The sequence below is a fragment of the Myodes glareolus genome, chromosome 27 (genome assembly GCF_982192425.1).
Source record: "Myodes glareolus chromosome 27, mMyoGla1.1, whole genome shotgun sequence".
In the NCBI taxonomy this organism is placed as follows: domain Eukaryota; kingdom Metazoa; phylum Chordata; class Mammalia; order Rodentia; family Cricetidae; genus Myodes; species Myodes glareolus.
Genome location: NC_142052.1, coordinates 10,514,226 through 10,538,592, shown reverse-complemented (window position 1 = coordinate 10,538,592; position 24,367 = coordinate 10,514,226). Strand labels below are relative to the sequence as shown.

Here is a 24,367-nt window from a genome sequence, read left to right as displayed (position 1 = left end):
AAGGAACACAAATTGTAGGCTCAAAGACGTTTAATTAAGGCTAGAATCCACTTATGAGTGAGTGCATACCATATTCCTCTTTTTGGGTCTGGGTTACCTCACTCAGTAAAGCGTTTTCTATTTCCATCCATTTGCATGCAAAATTCAAAATGTCATTGTTTTTTACCACTGAGTAAAACTCTAATGTGCATATGTTCCATACCTTCTTTTTTTTTTGTTAAAAGATATTTATTTATTTATTATGTATACAATATTCTGTCTGTGTGTATGCCTGTAGGCCAGAAGAGGGCACCAGACCTCATTAGAGATGGTTGTGAGCCACCATGTGGTTGCCGGGAATTGAACTCAGGACCTTTGGAAGAGCAGGCAATGCTCTTAACCTCTGAGCCATCTCTCCAGCCCTCCATACCTTCTTTAACCATTCTTCTATTGAGGGGCACCTAGGTTGTTTCCAGGTTCTGGCTATTACATATAGTGCAGCTATGAACATAGTTGAACAAATGCTTTTGTAGTATGATAGGGCTTTTCTTGGGTATATTCCCAAGAGTGGAATTGCTGGATCCTGAGGGAGGTTGCCTCCCAGTTTCCTGAGGAACCGCCACACTGATTTCCACAGTGGCTGCACAAGTTTGCATTCCCACCAACAATGGATGAGTGTTCCCCTCACTCCACATCCTCTCCAGCATAGGCTATCATTGGGGTTCTTGAGTTTAGCTATTCTGACAGGTGTAAGATGGTATCTCAAAGTGGTTTTGATTTGCATTTCCCTGATCACTAAGGAGGTTGAGCGTGACCTTAAGTGTCTTTTGGCCATTCGAAGTTCATCTGTTCTGAATTCTCTGTACAGATCAGTACCCCATTTTTTAACTGGGTTAATTAGAATTTCAGTGTCTAGTTTCTTGAGTTGTTTGCATATTTTGGAGATCAGACCTTTGTCTGATGAGGGATTGGTGAAGATCTTCTCCCAGTCAGAAGGTAGCTTTTTTGTCTTACTGACAGTGACCTTTGCTTTACAGAAACTTCTCAGTTTCAGGAGGTCCCATTTATTCATTGATTCTCTTATTGTCTGTACTACTGGGGTTCTACTTAGGAAGTGGTCTCCTGTGCCCATGTCTTGTAGACTACTTCCCACTTTCTCTTCTATCAGGTTCAAAGTGGTCAGATTAATGTTGATGTCTTTCATCCATTTGGACTTGAGTTTTGTGCATGGTGATAGATATGGATCTACTTTCATTCTTCTACAGGTTGACATCCAGTTATGCCAGCACCATTTGTTAAAGATGCTTTCCTTCTTCCATTGTATACCTTTAGTTCCCTTGTCGAAAATCAGGTGTTCATAGGTTTGTGGGTTAATATCCGGGTTTTCTATTCAATTCCATAGGTCGACTTCTCTGTTCTTATGCCAATACCAAGCTGTTCTCAAATCTGTAGCTCTGTAATAGAGTTTGAAGTCAGGGATGTTAGTGCCTCCAGAGGTTCCTTTATTGTATAAGATTGTTTTGGCTATCCTGGGTTTTTTGTTTTGCCATATAAACATGATTATTGTTCTCTTTAGGTCTGTGAAGAAGTTTGATGGGATTTTGATGGGGATTGCATTGAATCTATAGATTGCTTTTGGTAGAATAGCCATTTTTACTATGTTGATCCTCCCAATCCAAGAGCAAGGGAGATCTTTCCATTTTCTGGTATCCTCCTCAATTTCTTTCTTCAAAGACTTAAAGTTCTTGTCAAATAGGTTCTTCACTTCCTTGGTTAGAGTTACTCCAAGATATTTTATGCTATTTGTGGCTATCGTGAAAGGTAATGTTTCTCTGAGTTCCCTCTCTGCTTCTTTATCCTTTGTGTATAGGAGGGCAACTGATTTTTTGTAGTTGATCTTGTATCCTGCCACATTACTAAAGGTGTTTATCAGCTGTAGGAGTTCTTTGGAAGAGTTTTTGGGGTCGCTTATGTACACTATCATATCATCTGCAAATAACGAAAGTTTAACTTCATCTTTTCCAATTTGAATCCCCTTGATCCCCTTATGTTGTCTTATTGCTGTTGATAGAACTTCAAGCACTATATTGAAGAGGTATGGAGAGAGTGGACAGCCTTGTCGTGTTCCTGTTTTAGTGGATTGGATTTGAGTTTCTCTCCGTTCAATTTGATGTTAGCTGTCGGCTATATAGCTTTTATTATATTTAGGTATGATCCTTGTATCCCCAGTCGCTCCAACACCTTTATCATATAGGGGTGTTGAATTTTGTCAAATGCTTTTTCAGCATCCAATGAAATGACCATATGGTTTTTTTTTCTTTCAGTTTATTTATGTGATGGATTACATTGATAGATTTGCATATGTTGAACCAGCCCTGCATCTCTGGGATGAAGCCTACTTGATCATAATGGATAATTTTTCTAATGTGTTCTTGGATTCGGTTTGTCAGTATTTTATTGAGAATTTTCGCGTCGATGTTCATGAGTGAGATTGGCCTGTAATTCTCTTTCTTGGTTGTGTCTTTGTGTGGTTTTGGTATCCGAGTAACTGTAGCTTCATAAAAGGAATTTGTCAATGACTCTTCTGTTTCTATATTGTGGAATATATTAAGGGGTATAGGTATTAGCTCTTCCTGGAAGTTCTGGTAGAATTCTGCATTGAAACCATCTGGTCCTGGGCTTTCTTTGGCAGGCAGATTTTTGATAACAGCTTCTAATTCTTCACGACTGACAGGTCTATTTATTTTGTTCACCTGTTCTTGGTTCAACTTTGATGTATGGTATCTAAAAAATATATTTTCATCTAAAAAATGTCCATTTCTTTTACATTTTCCAATTTTGTGGCATACAGGCCTTTGTAGTAAGATCTAATGATTCTCTGAATTTCCTCTGTGTCTGTAGTTATGTCCCCTTTTTCATTTCTGATCTTATTAATTTGCATGTTCTCTCTCTGCCATTTGTTTAGTTTGTATAGGGGTTTGTCGATCTTGTTGATTTTCTCCAAGAACCAGCTTTTTGTTTCATTGATTCTTTGGATTGTTTTCTGTGTTTCTATTTTATTGATTTCAGCTCTCAGTCTGATTATTTCCAGTCTTTTACTCCTCCTGGGTGAATCTGCTTCTTTTTTTCCTAGAGCTTTCAGGTGTGCCGTTAAGTCTCCAATATGTGCTTTCTCCATTTTCTTTAATTGGGCACTTAGTGCTATGAACTTTCCTCTTAGCACTGCTTTCATAGTGTCCCATAGGTTTGAGTATGTTGTGTCTTTATTTTCATTAAATTCAAGGAAGACTTTAATTTCTTTCTTTATTTCTTCCTTGACCCAGGGGTTATTCAGTAGTTGACTGTTCAGCTTCCATGAGTTTGTTGGTTTCCTGGAGGTTGCATTGTTATTGAATTCTAACTTTAATCTATGGTGATCTGACAAGACACAGGTGGTTACTAATATTTTTTTGTATCTGTGGAAGTTTGCTTTGTTACCAAGTATGTGGTCAATTTTTGAGAAGATTCCATGAGCTGCAGAGAAGAAGGTATATTCTTTCCTATTTGGGTGGATTGTTCTATAGATGTCTGTTAAGTCCATTTGATTCATTACCTCCAATAATTCTCTTATTTCTCTGTTAGGTTTCTGTCTGATTGACCTGTCCATTGGTGAGAGAGATGTGTTGAAGTCTCCTACTATTAGTGTGTGTGGTTTGATGACTGCCTTGAGTTCTAGAAGTGTTTCTTTTACATAAGTGGGTGCCTTTATATTAGGGGAATAGATATTCAGGATTGAGACTTCCTCCTGATGAATTCTTCCTGTTATGAGTATGAAATGTCCATCTCTGTCTCTTCTGATTGATTTTAGTTTGAAGTCAATTTTGTTAGATATTAGAATGGCCACACCCGCTTGTTTCTTAGGTCCGTTTGCTTGGAAAACCTTTTCCCAACCCTTTACTCTGAGTAGGTGTCTGTCTTTCTGGTTGAGGTGTGTTTCTTGTAAACAGCAGAATGTTGGATCCTGTTTTCATATCCAATTTCTAAGTCTGTGCCTTTTTATAGGTGAATTGAGTCCATTGATATTAAGTGATACTAATGACCGGTGGTTGTTGACTCCAGATCCGGATATTTTCCTTTTTTTTTATTGGGTAGTAGAGTGTGTGTTTCCCTTCTTTGAGATGTGCTTGTGAAGAGTCACTAGTTGTCTGAGTTATTGTAGGCAGTATTGGCAATGTTGGATTCCTTGAGTTGTGATTTTCCTTCTAATACTTTCTGTAAGTCTGGATTTGTGGCTACATATTGTTAAATTTGTTTTTATCCTGGAATATTTTGCTTTCTTCGTTGATAGTGAACGATAGCTTGGCTGGGTATAGTAGTCTGGGCTTGCATCCATGATCTCTTAGTTTCTGCAGTAGCTCTATCCAGGACCTTCTGGCTTTCATGGTTTTCATAGAGAAGTCTGGTATAAGTCTGAAATAAGTTTACCTTTATAAGTTACTTGACCTTTTTCCTTTGCAGCTCTTAATATTCTTTCTTTATTCTGAATGTTTGTGTTTTGATTATTATATGACTAGGGGATGTTTTTTTTTTTGATCCAGTCTATTTGGAGTTCTGTATACTTCTTGAACCTTCATAGGGATATTGTTCTTTACATTGGGGAAGTTTTCTTCTATAATTTTGTTGACTATATTTTCTGGGCCTTAGATCTGCAATTCTTCTCCTTCTTCTACCCCTATTATTCTTAGATTTGGTTTTTTTATTGTGTCCCACATTTCCTGAATGTTTTGTGATGAGAATTTGTTGGATTTGCCGTTTTCTTTGGTCAGAGCATTTATTTTCTCTATGGTGTCTTCAGAGTTTGAGAATCGTTCTTCTATCTCTTGTATTCTGTTGGTTATGCTTGTTTCTGAAGTCTCTGTTCGTTTACCTAGATTTTCCATAGCCAGCCAGCCCTCAGTTTGTGTTTTCTTCATTGCCTCCATTTCAGTTTTCAAATCTTGAACTGTTTCCATTACCTGTTTGATTGTTTTTTCTTGGTTTCCCAGAATTTCATTTACGGATTTACTCATTCCTTCAAACTTTTTGTTACAATTCTCTTCCATTTCTTTACTCATTTCTTCAATCTTTTTGTTATACTTATCTTCCATTTCTTTATGGCAGATTTTCACCTCCTGTTTAATTTCCTCTATTAATTTCATAAAGATCCACTTAGAGTCGATTTCTTCTGTTTCTTCTGGAGTAGGGTGTTCAATTCTTCTAGTTTCATGATCCCTGGATTCTGGTGATGTCATGTTGCCTTTCAGGTTGTTTGAGGAATTCTTGCATTGGCGCCTGCCCATCTCCTCCTCTCTGGATAGAACTCCTCAGCACTGAAACAGGGACAGCTGGTATTCCAAGGAGACAGGAGACAAGATGGTGGCCGTGGGGGCAGGGAGGAATCCCGTGGAACACCAAAGACCCTGCCGCAGAAGCTGGGGGGGGGGCTGTGCTCTCTTCCGGGACAGACCGCCCCAGCCTGCACCCACTCACCTCTCCAGACAGAATGCCTCAGCCACTTATTATATTTTTTACTCTACTTTTTAAAAGGGTTTTATTACATTTAAACTAAATTTTAACCTATGACTGTCTCTACCTTTTCTATTTTCTCTCCCAAGCCTATGTATATATTTAAACACACTGTAACTAGTTTAGAAACTATTTTTTCTGCCTGGATCTGTCTGAGTTTTTGTAACTTTTTCTGTCTACATGAGCAAAATCCTAACCCACCAGGCAGAATACTGGTGTAGCTTGTGATGATAGATCAAGTCTGCAGACTGTGATTGGGAGACTCTTCTGGGCAGGCCTTTGTGAGAGACTATAGAACCTACCATGCAACTTTGCTCGTGGTGTGCTGGCAGCTGCCAGAAAACACATCTCTGTACTGTGAGTGGTATGTGAGACTACGAAACCACATTTGACTCTGTTTCTATGTGTTTAGAACATTTTTTTTAAACCTTCTCAGGTCTTATGTGAATGTATGTGTAGGAAAAGAATTGGAGGAAAAGAAACAGGGGGCAGATTTAATTAAATCCACACATTCCCTATGTATATAAAACTCTCAAGCAAAAAGGCATTAATTAAAAAGCAATAGATAAAATTAATCTTCATAATAGTAGTTTTAAAAGCATTTACATATTAAACATAATATAAAAGCACACAAACCTAACAAAATTTGCAACACAAGAAAGTGCCTGTTATTTGGATTCTCTGAATGTGGCTGACATGGGGGCTGACTGAGAAGCCATTGATAATGACACTGAGTCTTGTTTCATCTGCATGTACTGGCTTTTTGGGATCCTAGCCTGTTTGGATGCTCACCTTCCTAGACCTGGAGGGAGGGGGAAGGAACTTGAACTTCCCACAGGGCAGGAAACCCTGACTGCTCTTAGGACTGGAGAGGGAGGAGAAGAGGAAGTGGGGAGAGTGGGAGGGTATTGGGAGGAGGGAAGAAAGTGGAAATTTTTATAAATTAATAATAATAATAATAAAATAGATAAAATACATTGTAAGGTTGTACCTATGCTATACTAGAATTAATATAATGGGTATATACATTTCAAATCTCTAAATGTCAGTTTGGAGACATTAAAATTTATTTTAAAAACATCAAATATCTGCACATCAATTGTTTCTATTACATTGCCCAAACTTCTAAATTACACCTGGCCCATTCTTTTAGACTAATCACCTAAGAGAGGATATGCTATATTGGGTAAAGGATTATGTAAACATGTTTATACCATATATTATAAACTCTAATATATGTTGTTTACATAATACCTTGAATATATTTTTTAAAGAAATATAAAACACAAGCATTGCTTTCCAGTTTCATTTTTCTTTACATTCTCCACACTAATGCAAATCTTAAGGATAGATCACACAAGTGTACACTAAAATTGATGTCATTCTAAGATTGATAAAAAATGTTAACTTGGGTCTGAGAATCATTTTAGCATATAAGATTTGGTACCATACAGTAAGAAGAAGGGGAAAGGGCCTAATTTCACTTAAGTAATCTAACTTAACTAAATATGATCATTTTTCATTGTCATGGGATGATAGAAGCTTCTTTGTGACTCTGTGCATGCTACTGAATATTTCAAAATACATTCCATGCTAAAATCAGTGCTTGTTTTATAATTTATGATGCAATGTGTTCTTATTTACTCGTATATAAGTAAAAGCATCAATCTTATAAGTTTATTTTTATTGATAGAATAAAACCCTACTGTCTATTGAAAGAAAAGTTGCATGTGTAAGTGTTTATGTTACTGTGGCTGGTGAGTTTATGTATCAACTTGATAAGATGCAAAATAGTGAGAGAGGTAGAAAAGAACATTTCTAAGGCACTTCAGAGAACCTCAGTCTATGCTGGACTGAAGTGAATGGTCAGCTTTCAGTGTGGGGGACACTGTCCAATGACTGGGCTGAGAATCCATATAAAACAAAAAAGGAGAAAATTGTCAACTACCTCTCTTTATCTCCTGTACTTTAGCTCTCTTCCCAGCACTTGGAAATCTTTATATTCTGGAACTTTAGCAATGGCCCCTTAGATATTTTGGGTTTTAAGTAGCACATTCAAAATCATATCACGGGGTTTCTTGGTTCTGTGGCACTGGGACTTAAGTAGGCCAGTCTTAGTTCACCTCTCAGCTTCCATAATGACATTAAACCAATGTTCCTAACAATATTCCACACCATTCCTTTCTCTCTCACCTCCGTGTTCTGACTTCTCTATTTATTTAGATATTTATGAATCTAAGTCACCTTTTATTTTGTTTTTATCTTTCTCAAAATCTTTAACCTTTAAAAGAAGCTTGTGAATTTTAATAGAAAACACATAAGAATATTTTGTGCATTAGTTTTTCAAATTGTTTTCTGAAAGTTTTTTTTTAATGAATTATACTTAGATAGTGGGTAAATCACAATGCTAATGTTATTAATGGATTGATAATATTCTAAGTTCTGGAATTCAGTTGATGAAGTGTCTGTTATGTAAACATCATATAAAATCATGGGCATGGAGGTATGTGCCTGTACTCCCAGTGCTGGAGAAGTGGGACAGGAGGATTCCTGAAGCTTGCTGACCAGATAGCCCTGCTGAATCTGAGAACTCAAGGTTCAGTGAGAGACCCTGTCTCCAAAAACAAAAGAAAAGAAACAAACAAATAGGTGGAGATGGACAGTGAGAGAAGACAAAGCTTGACATCAACCTCTGGTTTCCACATTGCATTGTAGACTTATGTGCACCTAGACACACAGAAAGTATATGTGCACACAAACACACACAAACACACACCACAAACAGCAGATTGTGACTATGAAATTACAGTATAGATAATAATTGTATTTATTATCTTGAATCACAGTTAAACAAATTGAATAGCATAAAAGCAATTATAAATTTTTGCTATGAATTTCAAAATCATTTTCAAGTTAACTGCATTTTTAATTTCATTTAAAAATAATTACTTTTTATACAGTCTTAGAATTACATGTGAGCCAAAGTGTTTTATGTAATTCTCAAATATCATGGAAAGAATTGACTTAGAAGTAGAAGTCTTGGAAGTGTCAGGTAACTATTGACATACCGCATTTTAAATAGAAAACACAAAATATGTTTGTTCAGACAGGTTTAATGCATGACTTTGGTCTCTGGTGAGAAGGAATGTCTGCATTGTTATAGACTTTGCACTGGCTTGTTAGAAAGTCAAGGGAGCACACACAGATCTATAATTAACTTATCATTTGTCTCTGGAGTGAAAGCAAATCTGTGTCACTAAACCAGTCAGTGGGCATAAAGGAAGATATGGTGGTTCATTTTATGTTAGCATAGCTGGGCTCTGATGCCAGTTGCTTGTTTAAATACTGGTCTTGATATCGAGATTTTTAAAAACGTGATTAACATTGAAATCAACAGATCTTGGGAAAACAAGTTGTTATGTGTAATGTATAATACTCATGCAATCAGTCTAATGCAGTAAGGAATGAGATTGACACCTCTGAGAAAGAGGAAATTCTGACTGTAGATTGCTTCCAAATCTGGAGTCTTAAAGCTTTGGGATTTTAGCCTTGATGGCTAATGGAATCAGGAAGGTCAAGTTCTTAACTGTTCTCTTCCTTTCTTAAATATCCATAGATATTAGAGTCTTCATTCTAATGCACATTTAATACACAAATTTTAAAAATATACTTTGGTCTCTTATTTGTGACTCAAGGCATTCCCAACATTTTTGACAAATCCTATTTTCATCTCCATTTTTATCAAAACAAAATCTCTACCAGTAATACATTTTAAGTAATTTAAAAAATTATTTCCCCCATTACTCCTTGTAGCCACAACTCTACTTTAGACTTCCACATAGGTGACTGTAATTGTCAACCTTTCCTCTGCTTTTATTGTGGGATAATGTCTATTCAGACAGAGCAGTGTTCTTTCTCTCTCATTATTCAGATGACTATTTTTCCATTATTATCATTATCCTATTTCTATATTCTAAGAAGTAGGCATTTTTAGTGCATAATTTGCTGAATTATATACTAAATTAAATATACTGAACTAGAATTAGAAGCTAATTTTTCTAATTGTGTTATACTCAGCAGCCTCACCGCATATGACTTTGGATTGGAAATAAGGGAGCTATAGCCATGCGCACTGTCACTCTGTTTCCTAACCTGAGAGATGCAGGTAAGACTGAGCTTGCCTTTAAGTCCTAGATTCCTCATGTACAGACAACAGTGTAACATGAGGGGCCTGCTTTGTTGGGGTTTCTGTCCTGCTCATTTCCCACAGGCCTCAAAGAAAATTACACAGATGTCTCATAAGTTATAAACTGATTGGCCCATAAGCTCAGGCTTCATATTAGCTCTTATAACTTATATTGGCCCATTGTTCTAGTATATGTTAGCCACATGGGTCAGTACCTTTTTCAGTGGGGCAGGTCACATCTTGCTTCGTTGGTGTCTGGAAAGGACTATGGGAAGAGCTTCCTTCTTCCCAGAATACTCCTGTTCTCATTGTCCTACCTCTACTTCCTGTCTGGTTGTCCTGCCTGGCTACTGGGCAATCAACATTTATTTAAAACATAATTGACAGAATACAGAATTGTCCTGCATCACAACAGATGATGAAAGTGTCTACCTCATCCCATAGAGGCCTAAAAAATGTAAGATACACAATAATAGCTCCTGCCATCATAGCAGAAGAGCTAAGAGTGATTAAATTGGATTTATTAGTTAATTAAGAGCATCTAAAGAAATGTAATCTTACAGATTTTACTTAGGCAAATTCAAAGATGCTGGTTTTGATTTTTAAATTAAGTATGGACCTTTGGGTTTCTTTTTATGAATCCCTAAAGTATTTGTCCTAGAAACAAATTTGTCCTAGAAATAAAGTATTTTTATTTTAAAAATGAAAAATTCAAGGACGGAGGGTACAGGCTTTTATCTCTACATTCAGAGGCCAAAAGTAGGTGGATCACTGTGAGCTCAAGACCAGGCTCTGGTGTACATAGCAATTATGGTCAGTGGGACTACATTGTGAGACCCTGCCTTTAAATAAATAAATAAATAAATAAATAAATAAATAAATAAATATTTCCTTTCACTAGTAAACTCTTGCTAGTAACAATAGACCTTGAAAATAAAAAATACAAGAAGAACCACCTCTCCTTACTGACTATTCTTAATTGTCCTGCAAAGTATCAGATAATTTTATCCACTGTTGTAGGCATAATTAGGGAGATCCACAAGAACCTGGAATAAAGGATAATAAGTTTATTTATTTGGAGAAAAAACTTATAAGAAGGGTAGAAAGATGTCATCCTGTGGGCAATGGAAGCTGCAAACCAAACTCTGACAATCATCCTTCATCCAAAACGCTTCCTTGACCCTGGTGGATGACAATTAACACAGAAATACATACCTGGTTAAAGTGTAGACAAGAAGAGATTACACCATACTTAGCCCCAAACGGGGCATCTATGTCCCATTCCCTTTTCTCAAGGTTCAGGGGTCACCGCAGAAGAGGGGTTTCAGGTGAGGATGACTCCAGCAAAGCTATTTTCTGGACACAACTGGGCAGATGCACGTGTGAACTCACAAAGGTGCCACAGATCGCACCGTCCCACACTCTCTTTTTGCTTACATTTTCTGAGGAGTTTGAGTTTGTAGAAAGATCACAAAGCAGGACTCACTCAATATGGCTTGAATCAGCAAATAGCATATTTAATCTGAAATTCCAGTTTCTATGGCTCATAATCCCAGCATATACTTATACAGAATTATTTGGGACATAATAAATGATAAGCAGTCATGTATAGAAATGGTAAATGTCATAGATTCACAATCCTGATAGTCAAAATATTTTGAAACTAACAAACCATTAGATTGTGAATGAAATGGTATATAAAATTTGTCTATGTTGGCTTTTTGATGTGCTTTATTATTAATTATATCTTCATACAAAGAGTATATGTAACAAATAGTATAACATAACATTTAGTGCTTTTACAAGTTACAATTCCTAGTTTAAAATTATAAGTCACAAACTTTCAAAAATTGTATAACATAATAGTGATATTAAGTATAACATAATAGTGATGTTAAGTATAATTAAAATCTGTATTCAAGCACCTATATAAAACAAAAAACTCCTCTGGGGAATGATGGTACCTATTAAATTTTATACTGAGCTCTCAAGAACTATAGTAAAGTATCATTGGCTTAACATGAAAAACAATCTTTATAAGTAGCAATTGACAAAATTAATGTGACCTTTTAAAAACGGAAGCAACTGAATTACATAAAGATATATGTAATGTAGGTGAAATTAAGTTAACAATTAAGATCACAGTTGGGACTAAGAGGGCTTAATTTGCTTGCTTTGTGTTTAGTTCCTTGATTGCACTTGTCCTCCTGCAGCTCAAGTACTTCAGGAAATGAGCAGTTCTGCAAAAGCTTCTCCAAGCTAACGATGAAAAAACAAGATAGGATAAAACCTGCTTTTCTCATGGGCTCTTTTGGAAGTCAAAACACTTTAATTTCTGAGCAGAAAAGGCAATGGCTGCACATGATCATTACAGTTACAATTTATTCCTGTGAGTTACCCGAATGAAAGCAGAAATAAATGAGAAATTCAGTGATCTATAGAAACATAGGACTACACATTATAATGTACACAGTTATGCTGCTTGGCCACTTAGGGACTTTAAAGAACTCATTACTGCATATGGACAGGAAAATGGAGCTGATAGTATCTTGGACCTTGGGTTATTAGACTCCTCGGAAAAGGTACAGAGAAACCAAGAGCACAATGGCTCTAGTCAAAGTGTGGTAGCTAAGGATTTAGATGATACAGATGTTCCTTTGTTCTACCAACATGGGAAGATATGATTTTATACTCCGAGACCTAGCTAAAACACAGAAGCAAGGCTGAATTGTTTCAGAAACATTGGCAGGATTCTTGGACTATGTCTGTTGCCAAATGAGCTATGTCCTGTCACATTGAACAGGTTTGTAGCTAAAGTGTTGCTTGGTAGAAAAGCCAACTGTCATGGTTTTGCTTTTTTGGACCCAGTAATGTATGAGAGTTTGCCACAGCTGATCCTGGCGTCTCAGAGTTCCGATGCTGACGCTGTTTTCTCAGCAATGGATTTGGCATTTGCCGTGGACCTGTGTAAAGAAGAGGGCGGAGGACAGGTTGAACTCATTCCAAATGGTGCAAATATACCGGTCATTCCTCAGAATGCTTATGAGTACGTGGGCAAACGTGCAGAGCACAGAATGTTGGTAGGTGGAGAGCAGCCATTGCACGCCATGAGGAAGCATCTATTAGATGGGCTGCTATAAAATTTCCTAGAAGAACTAACAGCAGAAGACTTTTGGCTTTTGGTGAACGACTGTGGTGAAATCAATGTGCAGATGTTGATCAGTTTCCCCTCTATCAATGACGAGTCAGGAGGGAATGCTGAGAAGCTTCTACAGTTCGAGCTTCGGTTCTGGTCAATAGTGGAGAAAATGAGCATGGCAGAAAGACAGGGTCTTGTTTACTTTTGAACATCAAACCTATCATTGCCAGCCAGGGAAGAAGGTTTCCAGCCTATGCCCTCCATCACAATAAGACCATGAGATGACCAGCATCTTCCTACTGCAAACACTTGCATTTCTCGCCTTTATGTCCCACTGTATTCCTCTAAACAGATTCTGTAACAAAAGTTGCTGCTCGCCACTAAGACCAAGAATTTTGGTTTTGTGGAGAGTATAAAAAGTGTGTATCGCTGTGCAATATTACTAGCTAATTTTGTAGATATTTTTCCATTTGTCTGTAAAAGTTTATGGAAGTTAATGCTGTTGTACCCCCTCGTGGTACCTTAAAGAGATTAAATGCAAACATTCCTTGCTGAGTTTGTAGCTTAAAGGCCCGAGAAACACTGGAACCTTTTGTCTCATGATGGTTTGCTAGTTGTCAACTTCCAGGTCCGACCCCAGTCAAAGAGGACAGATGACAACCTAGTCTACACGGTGACTTTCTTTTTTGTGAGGGGGGCGGGGAATGTAAGATGTTCTGAAAATTCAATGCTGCCTTGGTGGGAAGCGTTTTGGCAAAGGTTCTTGTATTGAGGGGATAGGGGATTTCAAAATAAAAAAATTAAGCATGTTCTGTGTTTTCTTTTTTTAAAAATAGGTTGTGGCAAACGTAGAAATTACTGTGTTATTTTAGCTGGTACTGTGGGATATCTGTTATTTAAATCGCAGTATTTTTGACATTTACATACAATAACGTACGTGCATTTTAAAAGTCAAATTTTGCTTAGTAAACCCTTTTTTTCTGACTTTTATGAATTATGCTCTCATTTTACACACGACATTCCACTGAAAAAGTAACTTTTGAAGTACCTGTCACTCTAATTTATTTTACTCTGGATGGTCATTTATATCTTTCATAGAGAAAATTTGAGTCTTTTTTATCTTGTGTGGGAAGATTTGTCTTTCTTGCCAAAATATTCAGTAGAACAGAAGAGTCGGAGTTCATGATGGGGCCATAAGGCTATGGTGGGATCAGAAGGCTGTGATGGGGTCATTATGTAAAAGCGAGTTTTACAATTTATATATTCTTCCCACATCACACTTCTAGTTATAAAAAAAGACATTTTCACCACTATTCAATAGTATACTATTGATTATACTGCTATACATACACTGTCGCTTCAAAATTATGCTAAAATATTAAACATATATGCAAGTTATCTGGAGTCCTTGATCTATTGCTGAGCTGTGCTTACCAAGGTAATGTTGGTAAATTCATCTTTTCTTATTTTATGGTTTATTAGGCTTTTGGATCAGCAGATGTATGTATGCGTTTTTATGAAATGACAGGTATATTTGGTTCAAGATGGATGGAGATAGAACTACCATGAAATTAATTAATTATCTTTACATTTTCCTATCATATTTACGGTTGTGGAGGAACTGTATTTAGTACATCTGTCAAAATGACAAAGGATTACTAAAACATTTGTTTAATCTAAGTTCATCTATTTATGAAATTAGTTATTTCTAAGTTTAATGAGTCAGACTAAAAATTGTGGCAAAACATTAACATGTAGAGTGGTAAGTTGTAAGTTTTAATTTATTTCTAAGGCATTATCTTTGGAAATTGCTGGTAACTATATTTTATGGGGCATCTGCTGTCATGCTACTGTTGCCAACTCTGGACATTACTGAGCATTCTTAGCTTAAAATTGCAGTACTCATGTTGGAAATTTTTAGAGAATTTAAATTTAAAAGTATTTTGTAGAAAGTGGAAGTACCAACTCAAACTAAGATTGCACTGAAAAACCATTATAATTATTCTATTTTCCTACTGATTGCTACTTATGTATCATTTGCTCCAATAACAACCTCATACATTATTCTGTCTGCACAAAGATCCTACACCATGGCTCTTGTAAATGGAGATTGTGTCTTTGTTTCCCAGTTGTCTAGATCTGCATAATCACATAGAAACAATATTAACTACAACACTGTTTGGCTTTTTAGCTCAGATTTCTAACTTTTACATCTTAAATTAACTCATTTCTATTAATCTATGTATCACCACAGGGCTGTGGTCTACCACTAAGGTTCCAGCATCTGAGTCCTTTGGCAGCTACATGGTGTCTCTTTGATGGTGCCTACTCTTTCTCTATATTTCTGTTCTGATTTCCCACCTGATTTTGTTTTGCTAAGCCATTGGCCAAAATAGCTTTGTTCATTAGCCAATAAAAGCATCATATATACAGAAGGACACTCCACAATCACGCTAAGTGATACTCTTATGAAATAAGACAGTTCTTGGTGGTGGCTTAAATGAGAACAATGCCATAGGCTAATATGTTCTAACACATGATCCCCAGTTAGTGGAACTATTTGGGAAGGTGTGGAAAGCGCGATCTTGTTGGAGGAGATGTGTCAGTGAGGGTGGGCTTTGAGGTTCTGAAAGACTTGCACCATTTCCAGTGCCCACCCCCACGCCTCCATAGTGGCTGTGGATGAAAATGTGAGCTCTAAGCTGTTCCTCATGACTTCACTCTGCCAACATGGACTCTACCCACCTGAACCTGTAAGCCCAAATTTAACACATTGTTATATAAATACCCTTGGTCATTGTGTCTTATGGCAATATAAAAGTAACTAAGACAGGGTACTAGTCAGGGATCTCTAGAAGAACAGAATAGGTAGAATGAATATATGTTAAAGGGAATTTACTGGATTGACTGACACCATTTGCTCTGGGTAGGTCAGCAATGACTATCACACACGGGAGAACCGGGTCCAGAAGTTGCTCAGTCTACAGAACGGCCTGTCTCTGCAGTCACATTCTGGGGTTGGAGTTCCTAGAGAGGCAGTGGACGCGGTCTACCTGGGGAAGCCATGGTTGGTGCATCATCCCATTTCAAATAGTCTCATCAAGAAGATGCCCCACAGTAGTGCACAGCTTACCCTTTTCTCAACCTTGGCTCATCAAGATGACAGAATTAGTCACCGGAAGAGACAACAGAATGCAACAGTAGCTTCATTCACATTAGCTTTGCAGATGGACAGCAAGTGCTCTGTTCTGTAAACTTTTCTAACTTTACATTAACCCTTCCATTGTCTGCAGGAAGTTCGCAGGCAATAGAATTTTCAGATATGACTCGTAAGTCCTGTGTAGAAAGAGATTTAAATAATTTAGACAGGAAAATCTGCAATAGAGGCTTTACAAGGGCTTCTACCTTTTAATGTGAAGGCTGTGTTTATCTTTTAAGAAATTTAATGTTTCCAGTTTTTTTGTCTAATAATCTATAGGACACACCTTTCTATTGATGATAATTTTGTACCACGAAGGAAAAATGATATTTGGCAATTTTTTCTAGGAAGATATGGGCTTTCTATTTTTGTTTCTTCTTCTCTCATATACTACATCCCGACCACAGTTTCCCCTTCATCTGTCCCTGCTGCTCCTCAATTCACCTTCAGCAAACAGTGATGTGTGCTTTAGAAAGAAGCCGAAAACTATCACAGTTACTACATGAACAGACTGGTGTCAGGAGTAACATAAATGCCTTTTCTTTAAGAAAGTGTTTACTTGTGCATGTGTATATATGCACACCTGCTTGAGCTTATGTTCGCCTCCTGCACACAAGTGGCCTAGGAGGACAGTGGGCACCCACTGCCTTGGAACCAGAACTACAGGCAATTGTGAGGTACTTGATGTATGTGCTGGGAACTGATCTCAGAGAAGCTGCACTAAGTGCTTTTAACTGCTGAGCCATCTCTCCAGCCGACAACGCAGACTTCTTTTAGTGCCATAGTGGATACAATTTTTATTTTAAGTTTCATAAAGATTTTAGTTTTTATATCTCAATTTAAATTAGTTTGAAATATATAACACTTTTAAAAGCTGGAAGCCCTGTAAAGTTTATTTTACAGATTTCCCTACTTACATCACTTAAATCTTTTTTTTTACACAGAATTTGCCAGTCATTTCTTGAGCTTCCACTGCCTGAGAGTTTTTTTGCATGAATTAGATATTTGTGCTCAAGGTTCATGACTTTCAATGCAATATTCAAATAGAATTATGTTTTAGGTCTTAGAAAACATATATAAAGGCAATAGACTTAAAAACAATGTCCCCCATCAGACAGGGCAGAGTTCAATAAGCCGTACCTTTGCAGATGAGCAATAGGGTTCAGGGACCAACTGAGACAAAGACAGAAGCTTTAAGGTGACGCCCTTAGAAGGGATTCTCTGCCTCTGTTGGGATGTGAGGCCCTTATCTATTTATGGGAGAAGGAAAGAAGAAAGAAAGAGAACTAACCAGATTTTATAGCAAAAGAAATATCAATGTCTATCCCTTTGAAACAAATTGGAATAACTTTGGACACAATTCACCAATTACAGCCAGCTGATATTGTTGGTGCCATACTGATAGGCAGAAGGCAGAGTTACAAGGTGTTCAGGTGATGCGCTCCCACTGAGCTCATTAGCCCACTTCCGTGCCTCGACCACGGCTGCGTTTTCCGCAGAAGGATAAATCCAGGTCTCGGTACCATTTGATTGCTCAGAGTTCAAAGCCGGCAGTGTAAAGCTTGGCACTGAACTGCATGGAATTGACAGCAATTATTACACATTTCTCATATCCTCATCCATTAAAGACAATAATCCCACAAACGCTAAACACAAGAGTGACAGCTGGTAACAGACTGTCAGTGCTATCATTTGGGCATTAAAATAATCAACTGATTTATCAACTTTAATTAGCTGACTTTCCTACTGTAACAGCAGCTGAAGTTTGGAGTTCAGGAAAAAAGATGAGAAAGAAATAATTCTGCTAGTATCCGTCTGTTTCTCTCCTTGGTGAACTGAGCTGTTAAAAGCAACTTTATTACTGTCGTACATTTCTAGGCAGCAAGAATAAGACCTGAAAGGGCCCTGTTAGGCGTTTTCTTGTGCAAACAATATAAAGTATACCTATTCAAACACAGATAGGGCATTCTATTATACATAGACTGTAAAATATAGATGCATGTGGATATAACAATTTATACATGATTATTATTAGTAGAGTTAAATGTATGAAATAGGGGAATAGCGTATTTATTAGGTATGTTTCTTTTCAATAAATTATATATCTTAAGCATATTACACACTAAGTGTATCAGTGCTCCAAATAAACAGAAAATTGTGTAACTGCAAATGTCCTAGCCTTGCATCCAGAGGACATGGGATGTCTAAAATACAAAGTAAAGATGAGACATGGTTTGGAACATAATATTTTCTTCCTTCTTCTAAATTATTAAAATTAAAATATAGTTATGTGTTTTCCCACCTTTTTCCTCCCCCAACCTCACCCATATATCATAATATTCTACTTTATAGCTTCCTCTGAGATTCATGATGTTTTTGTCATTTATTATGGATAGCCACAGACATACATATATGTGTATATGTCAGATGTAGATAGCCATCTATCTACATGTACATAGATAGAACCTACTGAGTTCTTTCAGTGTTACTTATCCGTGTATGGTTTCAAGGCTGACCACTTGGCATTGGAGGAGCAAATTGCAGTTTAATCTGTGGGAAGACGATTTTTCCCACCTTCAGCGTTTCTTAGTTGTCTGTAGTTCTTTTCCTATCTGGTGGGGCCCCTAGACATTCCCCTTCTATGTTAGAATGCCACTTGGTGCTGTCCTTTGGGCCTTACTTACACAGCCATCTGGTTGAGATATCATGGGAGAAGTCTTTTTGTCCTTTGTAGGTGATACAATCTCACAGCAGGTCTCCTGGTTTTCTGGTTTCTTCCCATCTCCCTCAGCACTCCTGAGCCTCAGGTGCACGAGTTGCATTGTAGGCGTATTCCTTGGGCCTTGAATCTCTCCTCAGTTGTTTCTGCATTTTGACCGTGGCTTTCTGCACTGGTCTGCCTCCTGCAAAGAGAAAATTCGTTGATGCCGGTGGGAGAAACATTGCTTCTGGAAGATGAAATTAACTTAAGTACACAGGCCCCTACAAGTCTAGACTTGACAAAAAAAATAGCAATTCCCTCTGAGTATTTTGATGGAAATTGTGAAGTTAGCACCTTGGGAGAACTGGGGCAGGAAAGTATAGTCTGAATGAGGACGGAAGTTCCCTGAGGAAATATCTATTTCTTCTGTTCTGTGAAGCGGGAATTTCCCTTTCTGATCCATCCTTTCTGTCATCTTGTTTATGGGAAACTTTGCTTTGAAATATATACATATATTTGTACACACACACACACACACACACACACACACACACACACACACACAGGGTTTCTTTGTGTAGTCCTGTCCATCACGGAACTCACTCTGTAGTCTAGGTTGACCTGGAACCTAGAATTTTGCCTTCCTCTGCCTCTTGACTACAGGAATGAAAGGCTAGTTTGCAGTATCAGTTTCACTACTTTATCTTGTTTTCTGAACTCATACACTAAACCAACCAGCATCCTTTTGATAGCTGTTGCTTGTCAAACACAAAGCACCAGTAATCAACACAGTAAGACTGTATTATTGGCAGATCTCAGGGTACATTGTTCTGTTCTTTTAAAAAAAAAAAAGGCCATGAATTTTAAGAGGGGTTGGGAAAATATGCAAGAGGGTGTGGAAAGAGGAAAGGAAAGTGACAAATATAAAAAATTATAATATCAAAAACGAACAATGAAAAAATCTTGTGTATTATCACAAACCTTGATATTTGAAATAATTGTCTGAAAATTATGGCAATTATGTAAAGAAGAAAATGAAGCATTCTAGTCAAAATTCTTTTCCAGTAAATATGAAGCAGTTTTCTCAGGTAGCCATTCTTACAACGTGAAGTAGAAAATAATTATCCATTGTTCTGTCCTGTTGCTCATTGGTTACTTCTCCACACAGTCCCTCATCAAAAGATAGTTTGTTCTATAAGTATAGTGACTTACATATCTTAACAGTTTGAGTAAATGGTTTAAAACACCCTCCCCTGACACTGTTAGATTTGAAAAAGTTTCAGCAAGGTAAAATAATGGCAGTAGAAGTCATGTTAGATACAATATAACAGATTTCAGAGTAAGGTTCAGAAACCTAAAATTTGATTTAGGAAAAAGCTATTGAGTAACCACAGAAAGTTAAGACTATCTGAATGGGGAAGAGTTCAGGCCAAGGAAAAATTTCATATGACTGCTTAGGTCTGATATGACATTTATGGGCAGTACTTTGTCCAGCATGCCTTCAGCAACATACAATCTTCTTCCACATGGAAGCTGATCAGAATAGAGCTGGAAAAATAGATCAGAAAACATATTTCCACCAAGCATAAAAGATTTATTGTGTATGTCATGGATTCTACTAGTTTTTGATGTTTGCTCTTCAGTAAGCAAGCTACTTTGTCTCACTTATAATCTACTGAGTTGATCTTGTTAAATTTCAGTCTACCTTGGTCATCAGACACCTCAAAGTTGTTGCTTATTAAGGAACAAAACTTTTCAAATGAGTAGCATCATAAAAGTAAAATATATAGTAACATGAAATATACCTACAGATGTTATAAAACTTAAAATTTAGTTATTTTCCATTTAACCCAAGGCAGATAGAAACATTGTATATAAGAAGTGTATTTAATCCCTCTAATTTAGCAAACACCACAGATCAACAAGATTTCTCACTGACAGATATATTTTGTTAAGCCTCATGACAGGTACAAGAGGCCTAGAAAGAATACAGACATTATTGTCCTTACAAACAACACTTCCTACATATAATTGTGTGTGTGTGTGTGTGTGTATGTGTGCACTTGCCTCTGTGTGCACGTGTTAATGCACATGTATGCATGTGCCGTGGCCACACTGTGCTGATCAGAGGACAACTTGCGGGTGTCAATTCTCTCCTTCTACCATGTGGGTCCAGGAAACACACTTATTTTGGCCAAAAATGGAAGCAAATGCTGTATGAACTGAGACATTTCACCAGACATGGTGCTCCCTTTTAATAATAGTAAGTAAATTTTGAAAATTATGATATTTATATTATAAAAAAAGAAGTGATGATCTTCATGGATTTTAAGTCTTGAGGACATGCAAGTCTGTTAAAATGTTTTCATCCTAGTTTTGACTGTGATGTGACTCTGGGTTTTATTATCCTAAATGTGAATGAGGTAAAGTATGTTTCATTGATGAGGGACAAATAGGATCATAACTTGAGACCATTATGCCCAAAGCCTTCTAATTTGACCTTGATTGCAAGATAATTGTGATCGCATTGTCCCACATAAAATGTCTTATTTAGAAGTAACTTGTCGCTAATCTATCAATATGAAAATTTTAAGCTGGTTGCCAAAGCAAATGCCAGAAAGTCATGTCCTCAAGGTTTAATGCTATGAGCTCTACTCATTAATGACTCAGAAAAGTTCTAAACACAAGGGCAAAACTTAAATAAACCAAAGTACTCATAGGAAATATAATCAAAAAATGGGATCTCCACCTGTGTCAATCAATAAAAATTATTTTATTCTTTTTACATAGTGATAAAGATGCTCGCTATTATAACAAAACAAAATATTATTCCAAAATCAGAGAGTTTGTTCTTGTTTAGTTTTTACTATCACCAGAGTAACTTCAGATATTTGGGTTAGTACCAAATGCATGTTTGACAAGTGAAACTATAAACAATTGTTAATCAAGATATATGTTATAGAAGATAAAAAAATGCATCATTTGATTTAATAACCAGAAGATCTTCACACGAAATAATCAGATAGCTTCAGTAACTACAGATATGTACATAATAACACATTATAGTGTTTAGTTGTAAATAAATATCACAGTTCAAACATTCAAATAATAAAATATGACATCTATTCAATATGCTTATGAGTCTCTTTTATCAATAAAGTTGCTCAAACCTGTATGTAGCATTAAGCTGTGATGGTAATAAAATTTGCTTTTATAGCTCTTTGAAGAACAAGCATGCCTTCCTATGCCCTGCAGAACTGTTTGCTGATAAGAGTCATTTTGATTATCTGACAGATGGAAAAATAAAAGGCACTGGGAAAAAGAAAGAAATCACTTTTGACATTACACAGAGACACTATGAATACAGGGTCTAGTATGACAGCCCTTTCAGCAGACACATGAGCAGACACAAACCTCTCCTGGAAACTAGAGCAAATATTAGAAAAAATAAGTAGTGACATTGAGGTATTTTTATTTATGTACTTCACTGACTTTGACTTTCAAAGTCTTTACTATGTGGGTTTTTTTTTATGGTTTCCCCCCTTTTCTCTCATATGTTAGATCCCCACTGCAGTTTCTGCTGCCTCCACTCCCTTCCATCACCTTCCCCCTATTCTCTCCTCCAAATCCACTGTTCCTCTGTTTCCCTTCCAAAAAAGGAGTCCTCCCAGGGATATCAACCAAACATGTCATAACAGATTACTATAAGACTAGGCACCAACCCTCATATCAAGGCTGGATAAAGCAATCCAGTAGGAGGAAAATGATCCTAAGAGCAGGCAAAAACGTCGGAGATACTCCACTCTCTCATTTTTAGGAGTCCCACAAGATCACCAAGCTACACAACCCTAACATATATGCAGAGGACCTAGTTCAGACTCATGCAGGTTCTGGGGTTGCAACTTCAGTTTCTGTGAGCCCCTATGAGCCCTGCTCAGTGGAGTCTGTGGGCCATTATTTCTTGGTGTCCTCGACCCTTCTGCTTCCCACATCCTTAGCCCCCCTCTTCTACAGGGTTCACTGAACTTGACCTAATGTTTGGTTGTGTGCATTTCTGCATCTGCTCCCTTCAGATGATACTTCTCTGGATGTGGATGACACTACTGTGATGACAAATGGGTTAGGCACCAAGCTCTCAATATAGCAGAATATGATTATAAATCATTTCATTGATTTTTTTCAGCCTAGTTTGTTCTATCCTGGGTGTCTGAGCTGTACAACCTCTGGTTCCTGGCCATCCAGGCAGTTTCAGGCATGTGCTCCCTCTCCTAGTGGGCTTCAGGCTAGACCAGTCATTGGCTGCCCATGCCCATATTTCTAGAAACAGCCCTCCCTATAACCAGAGAAACTCTTGGCAATGGGCTTGGACACCAACCCAGCCACAGAACCTTTGACCTCCTATCTGCCCTGCCTGAAAGATGTACTGAGGTAATGGTGTCTATACTATTACCACAATGTTTTTCTCCATAGCTACTTCTAGATACATTAAAAAAAATTATTTAAAGCTAATTTCCTTTACTATTGCTCACTTGTTGGTCTGCTCCTGTCTCTAATTCCTCTCCTTCTCTGAGTCTGGAACTAACTTTACAGGATACATATGATTAATCTAAAACAGACGTGGAAATAGATAACATGTTATCTTTATGACAAATAAGACATCTACTTTTTTCTTAGTTCATCAAACATTTTCCTCAAAAGTAACTAAAGATGCTTAACTACGTTTTTTTCTAGTCTGTTATTCAGACTGTTGAAAGGATGTATATATTTTATTCTAAATCCAATTGTTTTATAAGCAAAACACAATTCGGAATTTATCTTCTGTGTAGTGATAAGGACTTGCTAAAGTTAATATATATTACCTCTTGTCATGGTAAAAAGGCTAACCCTTGCCTTGAAGGCATTCATCTGTACCCTCAAAAAATAAGTCTATTCATTTCCAATGTTACATAAGCACCATGGTCATATTTATAATTATCTTCACCAGCGAAATAGCCAACCACGCTTTTGACTTACACTTGCTAATATAAATTCAGTAAAGTGACACCCTCTCTTAGAAATAGTTTTCAATAATCGACAAACTTGGAAAGGCAAGGTTCAAAATGTGAGGATCCTTTACTAAGAGACATCTATTAATTATTAATATAATATTTATTTCATTGGTAAATTTTTCTTGCCTTATATTGCAAACGTTTTTTGTTTGATTTTTGTAGATTAGAATTTCATGACAGTTCACTTTAGCTACCTTTTAAAGAACAACCTTTTATTTAAAGAACATCTTAAAAAAATTAACAGTCTCAAGTGAGACTGTGGAGTCTGCGGCATGATCTCCGAAGTCAGCACACTTGGGTTTCTATCTGCCCAAACGGTGAGTTGCATTGCATAACACACTTTAGAATCAGTTGGCCTTTCTCCTCATCTGGAAAATGGAGACAGTCAGTAGGTGTATCACAGAACTCTTCTCAGGAATGACTCATTGAACATGAAGGAATCAACCTAGAGTACATTAATTACTAGTTAAGTATTAGTCTTGATGTATTAATTCTAGATGATTTCAATTTACAACATTCACAGATAACTATGGCCTCTAACTTGGCTGATTTATTCTCTAGTTTTCTTGCA

The 24,367-nt window shown here is 37.0% G+C and overlaps 1 pseudogene; it reads left to right on the top strand.

Moving 5' to 3' along the window:
* The window catches only part of LOC125399987 (E3 ubiquitin-protein ligase UBR5-like), a 39,323-nt pseudogene extending 23,221 nt beyond the window's left edge, over positions 1-16,102 (top strand).
* Positions 16,103-24,367: the final 8,265 nt, after the last annotated feature.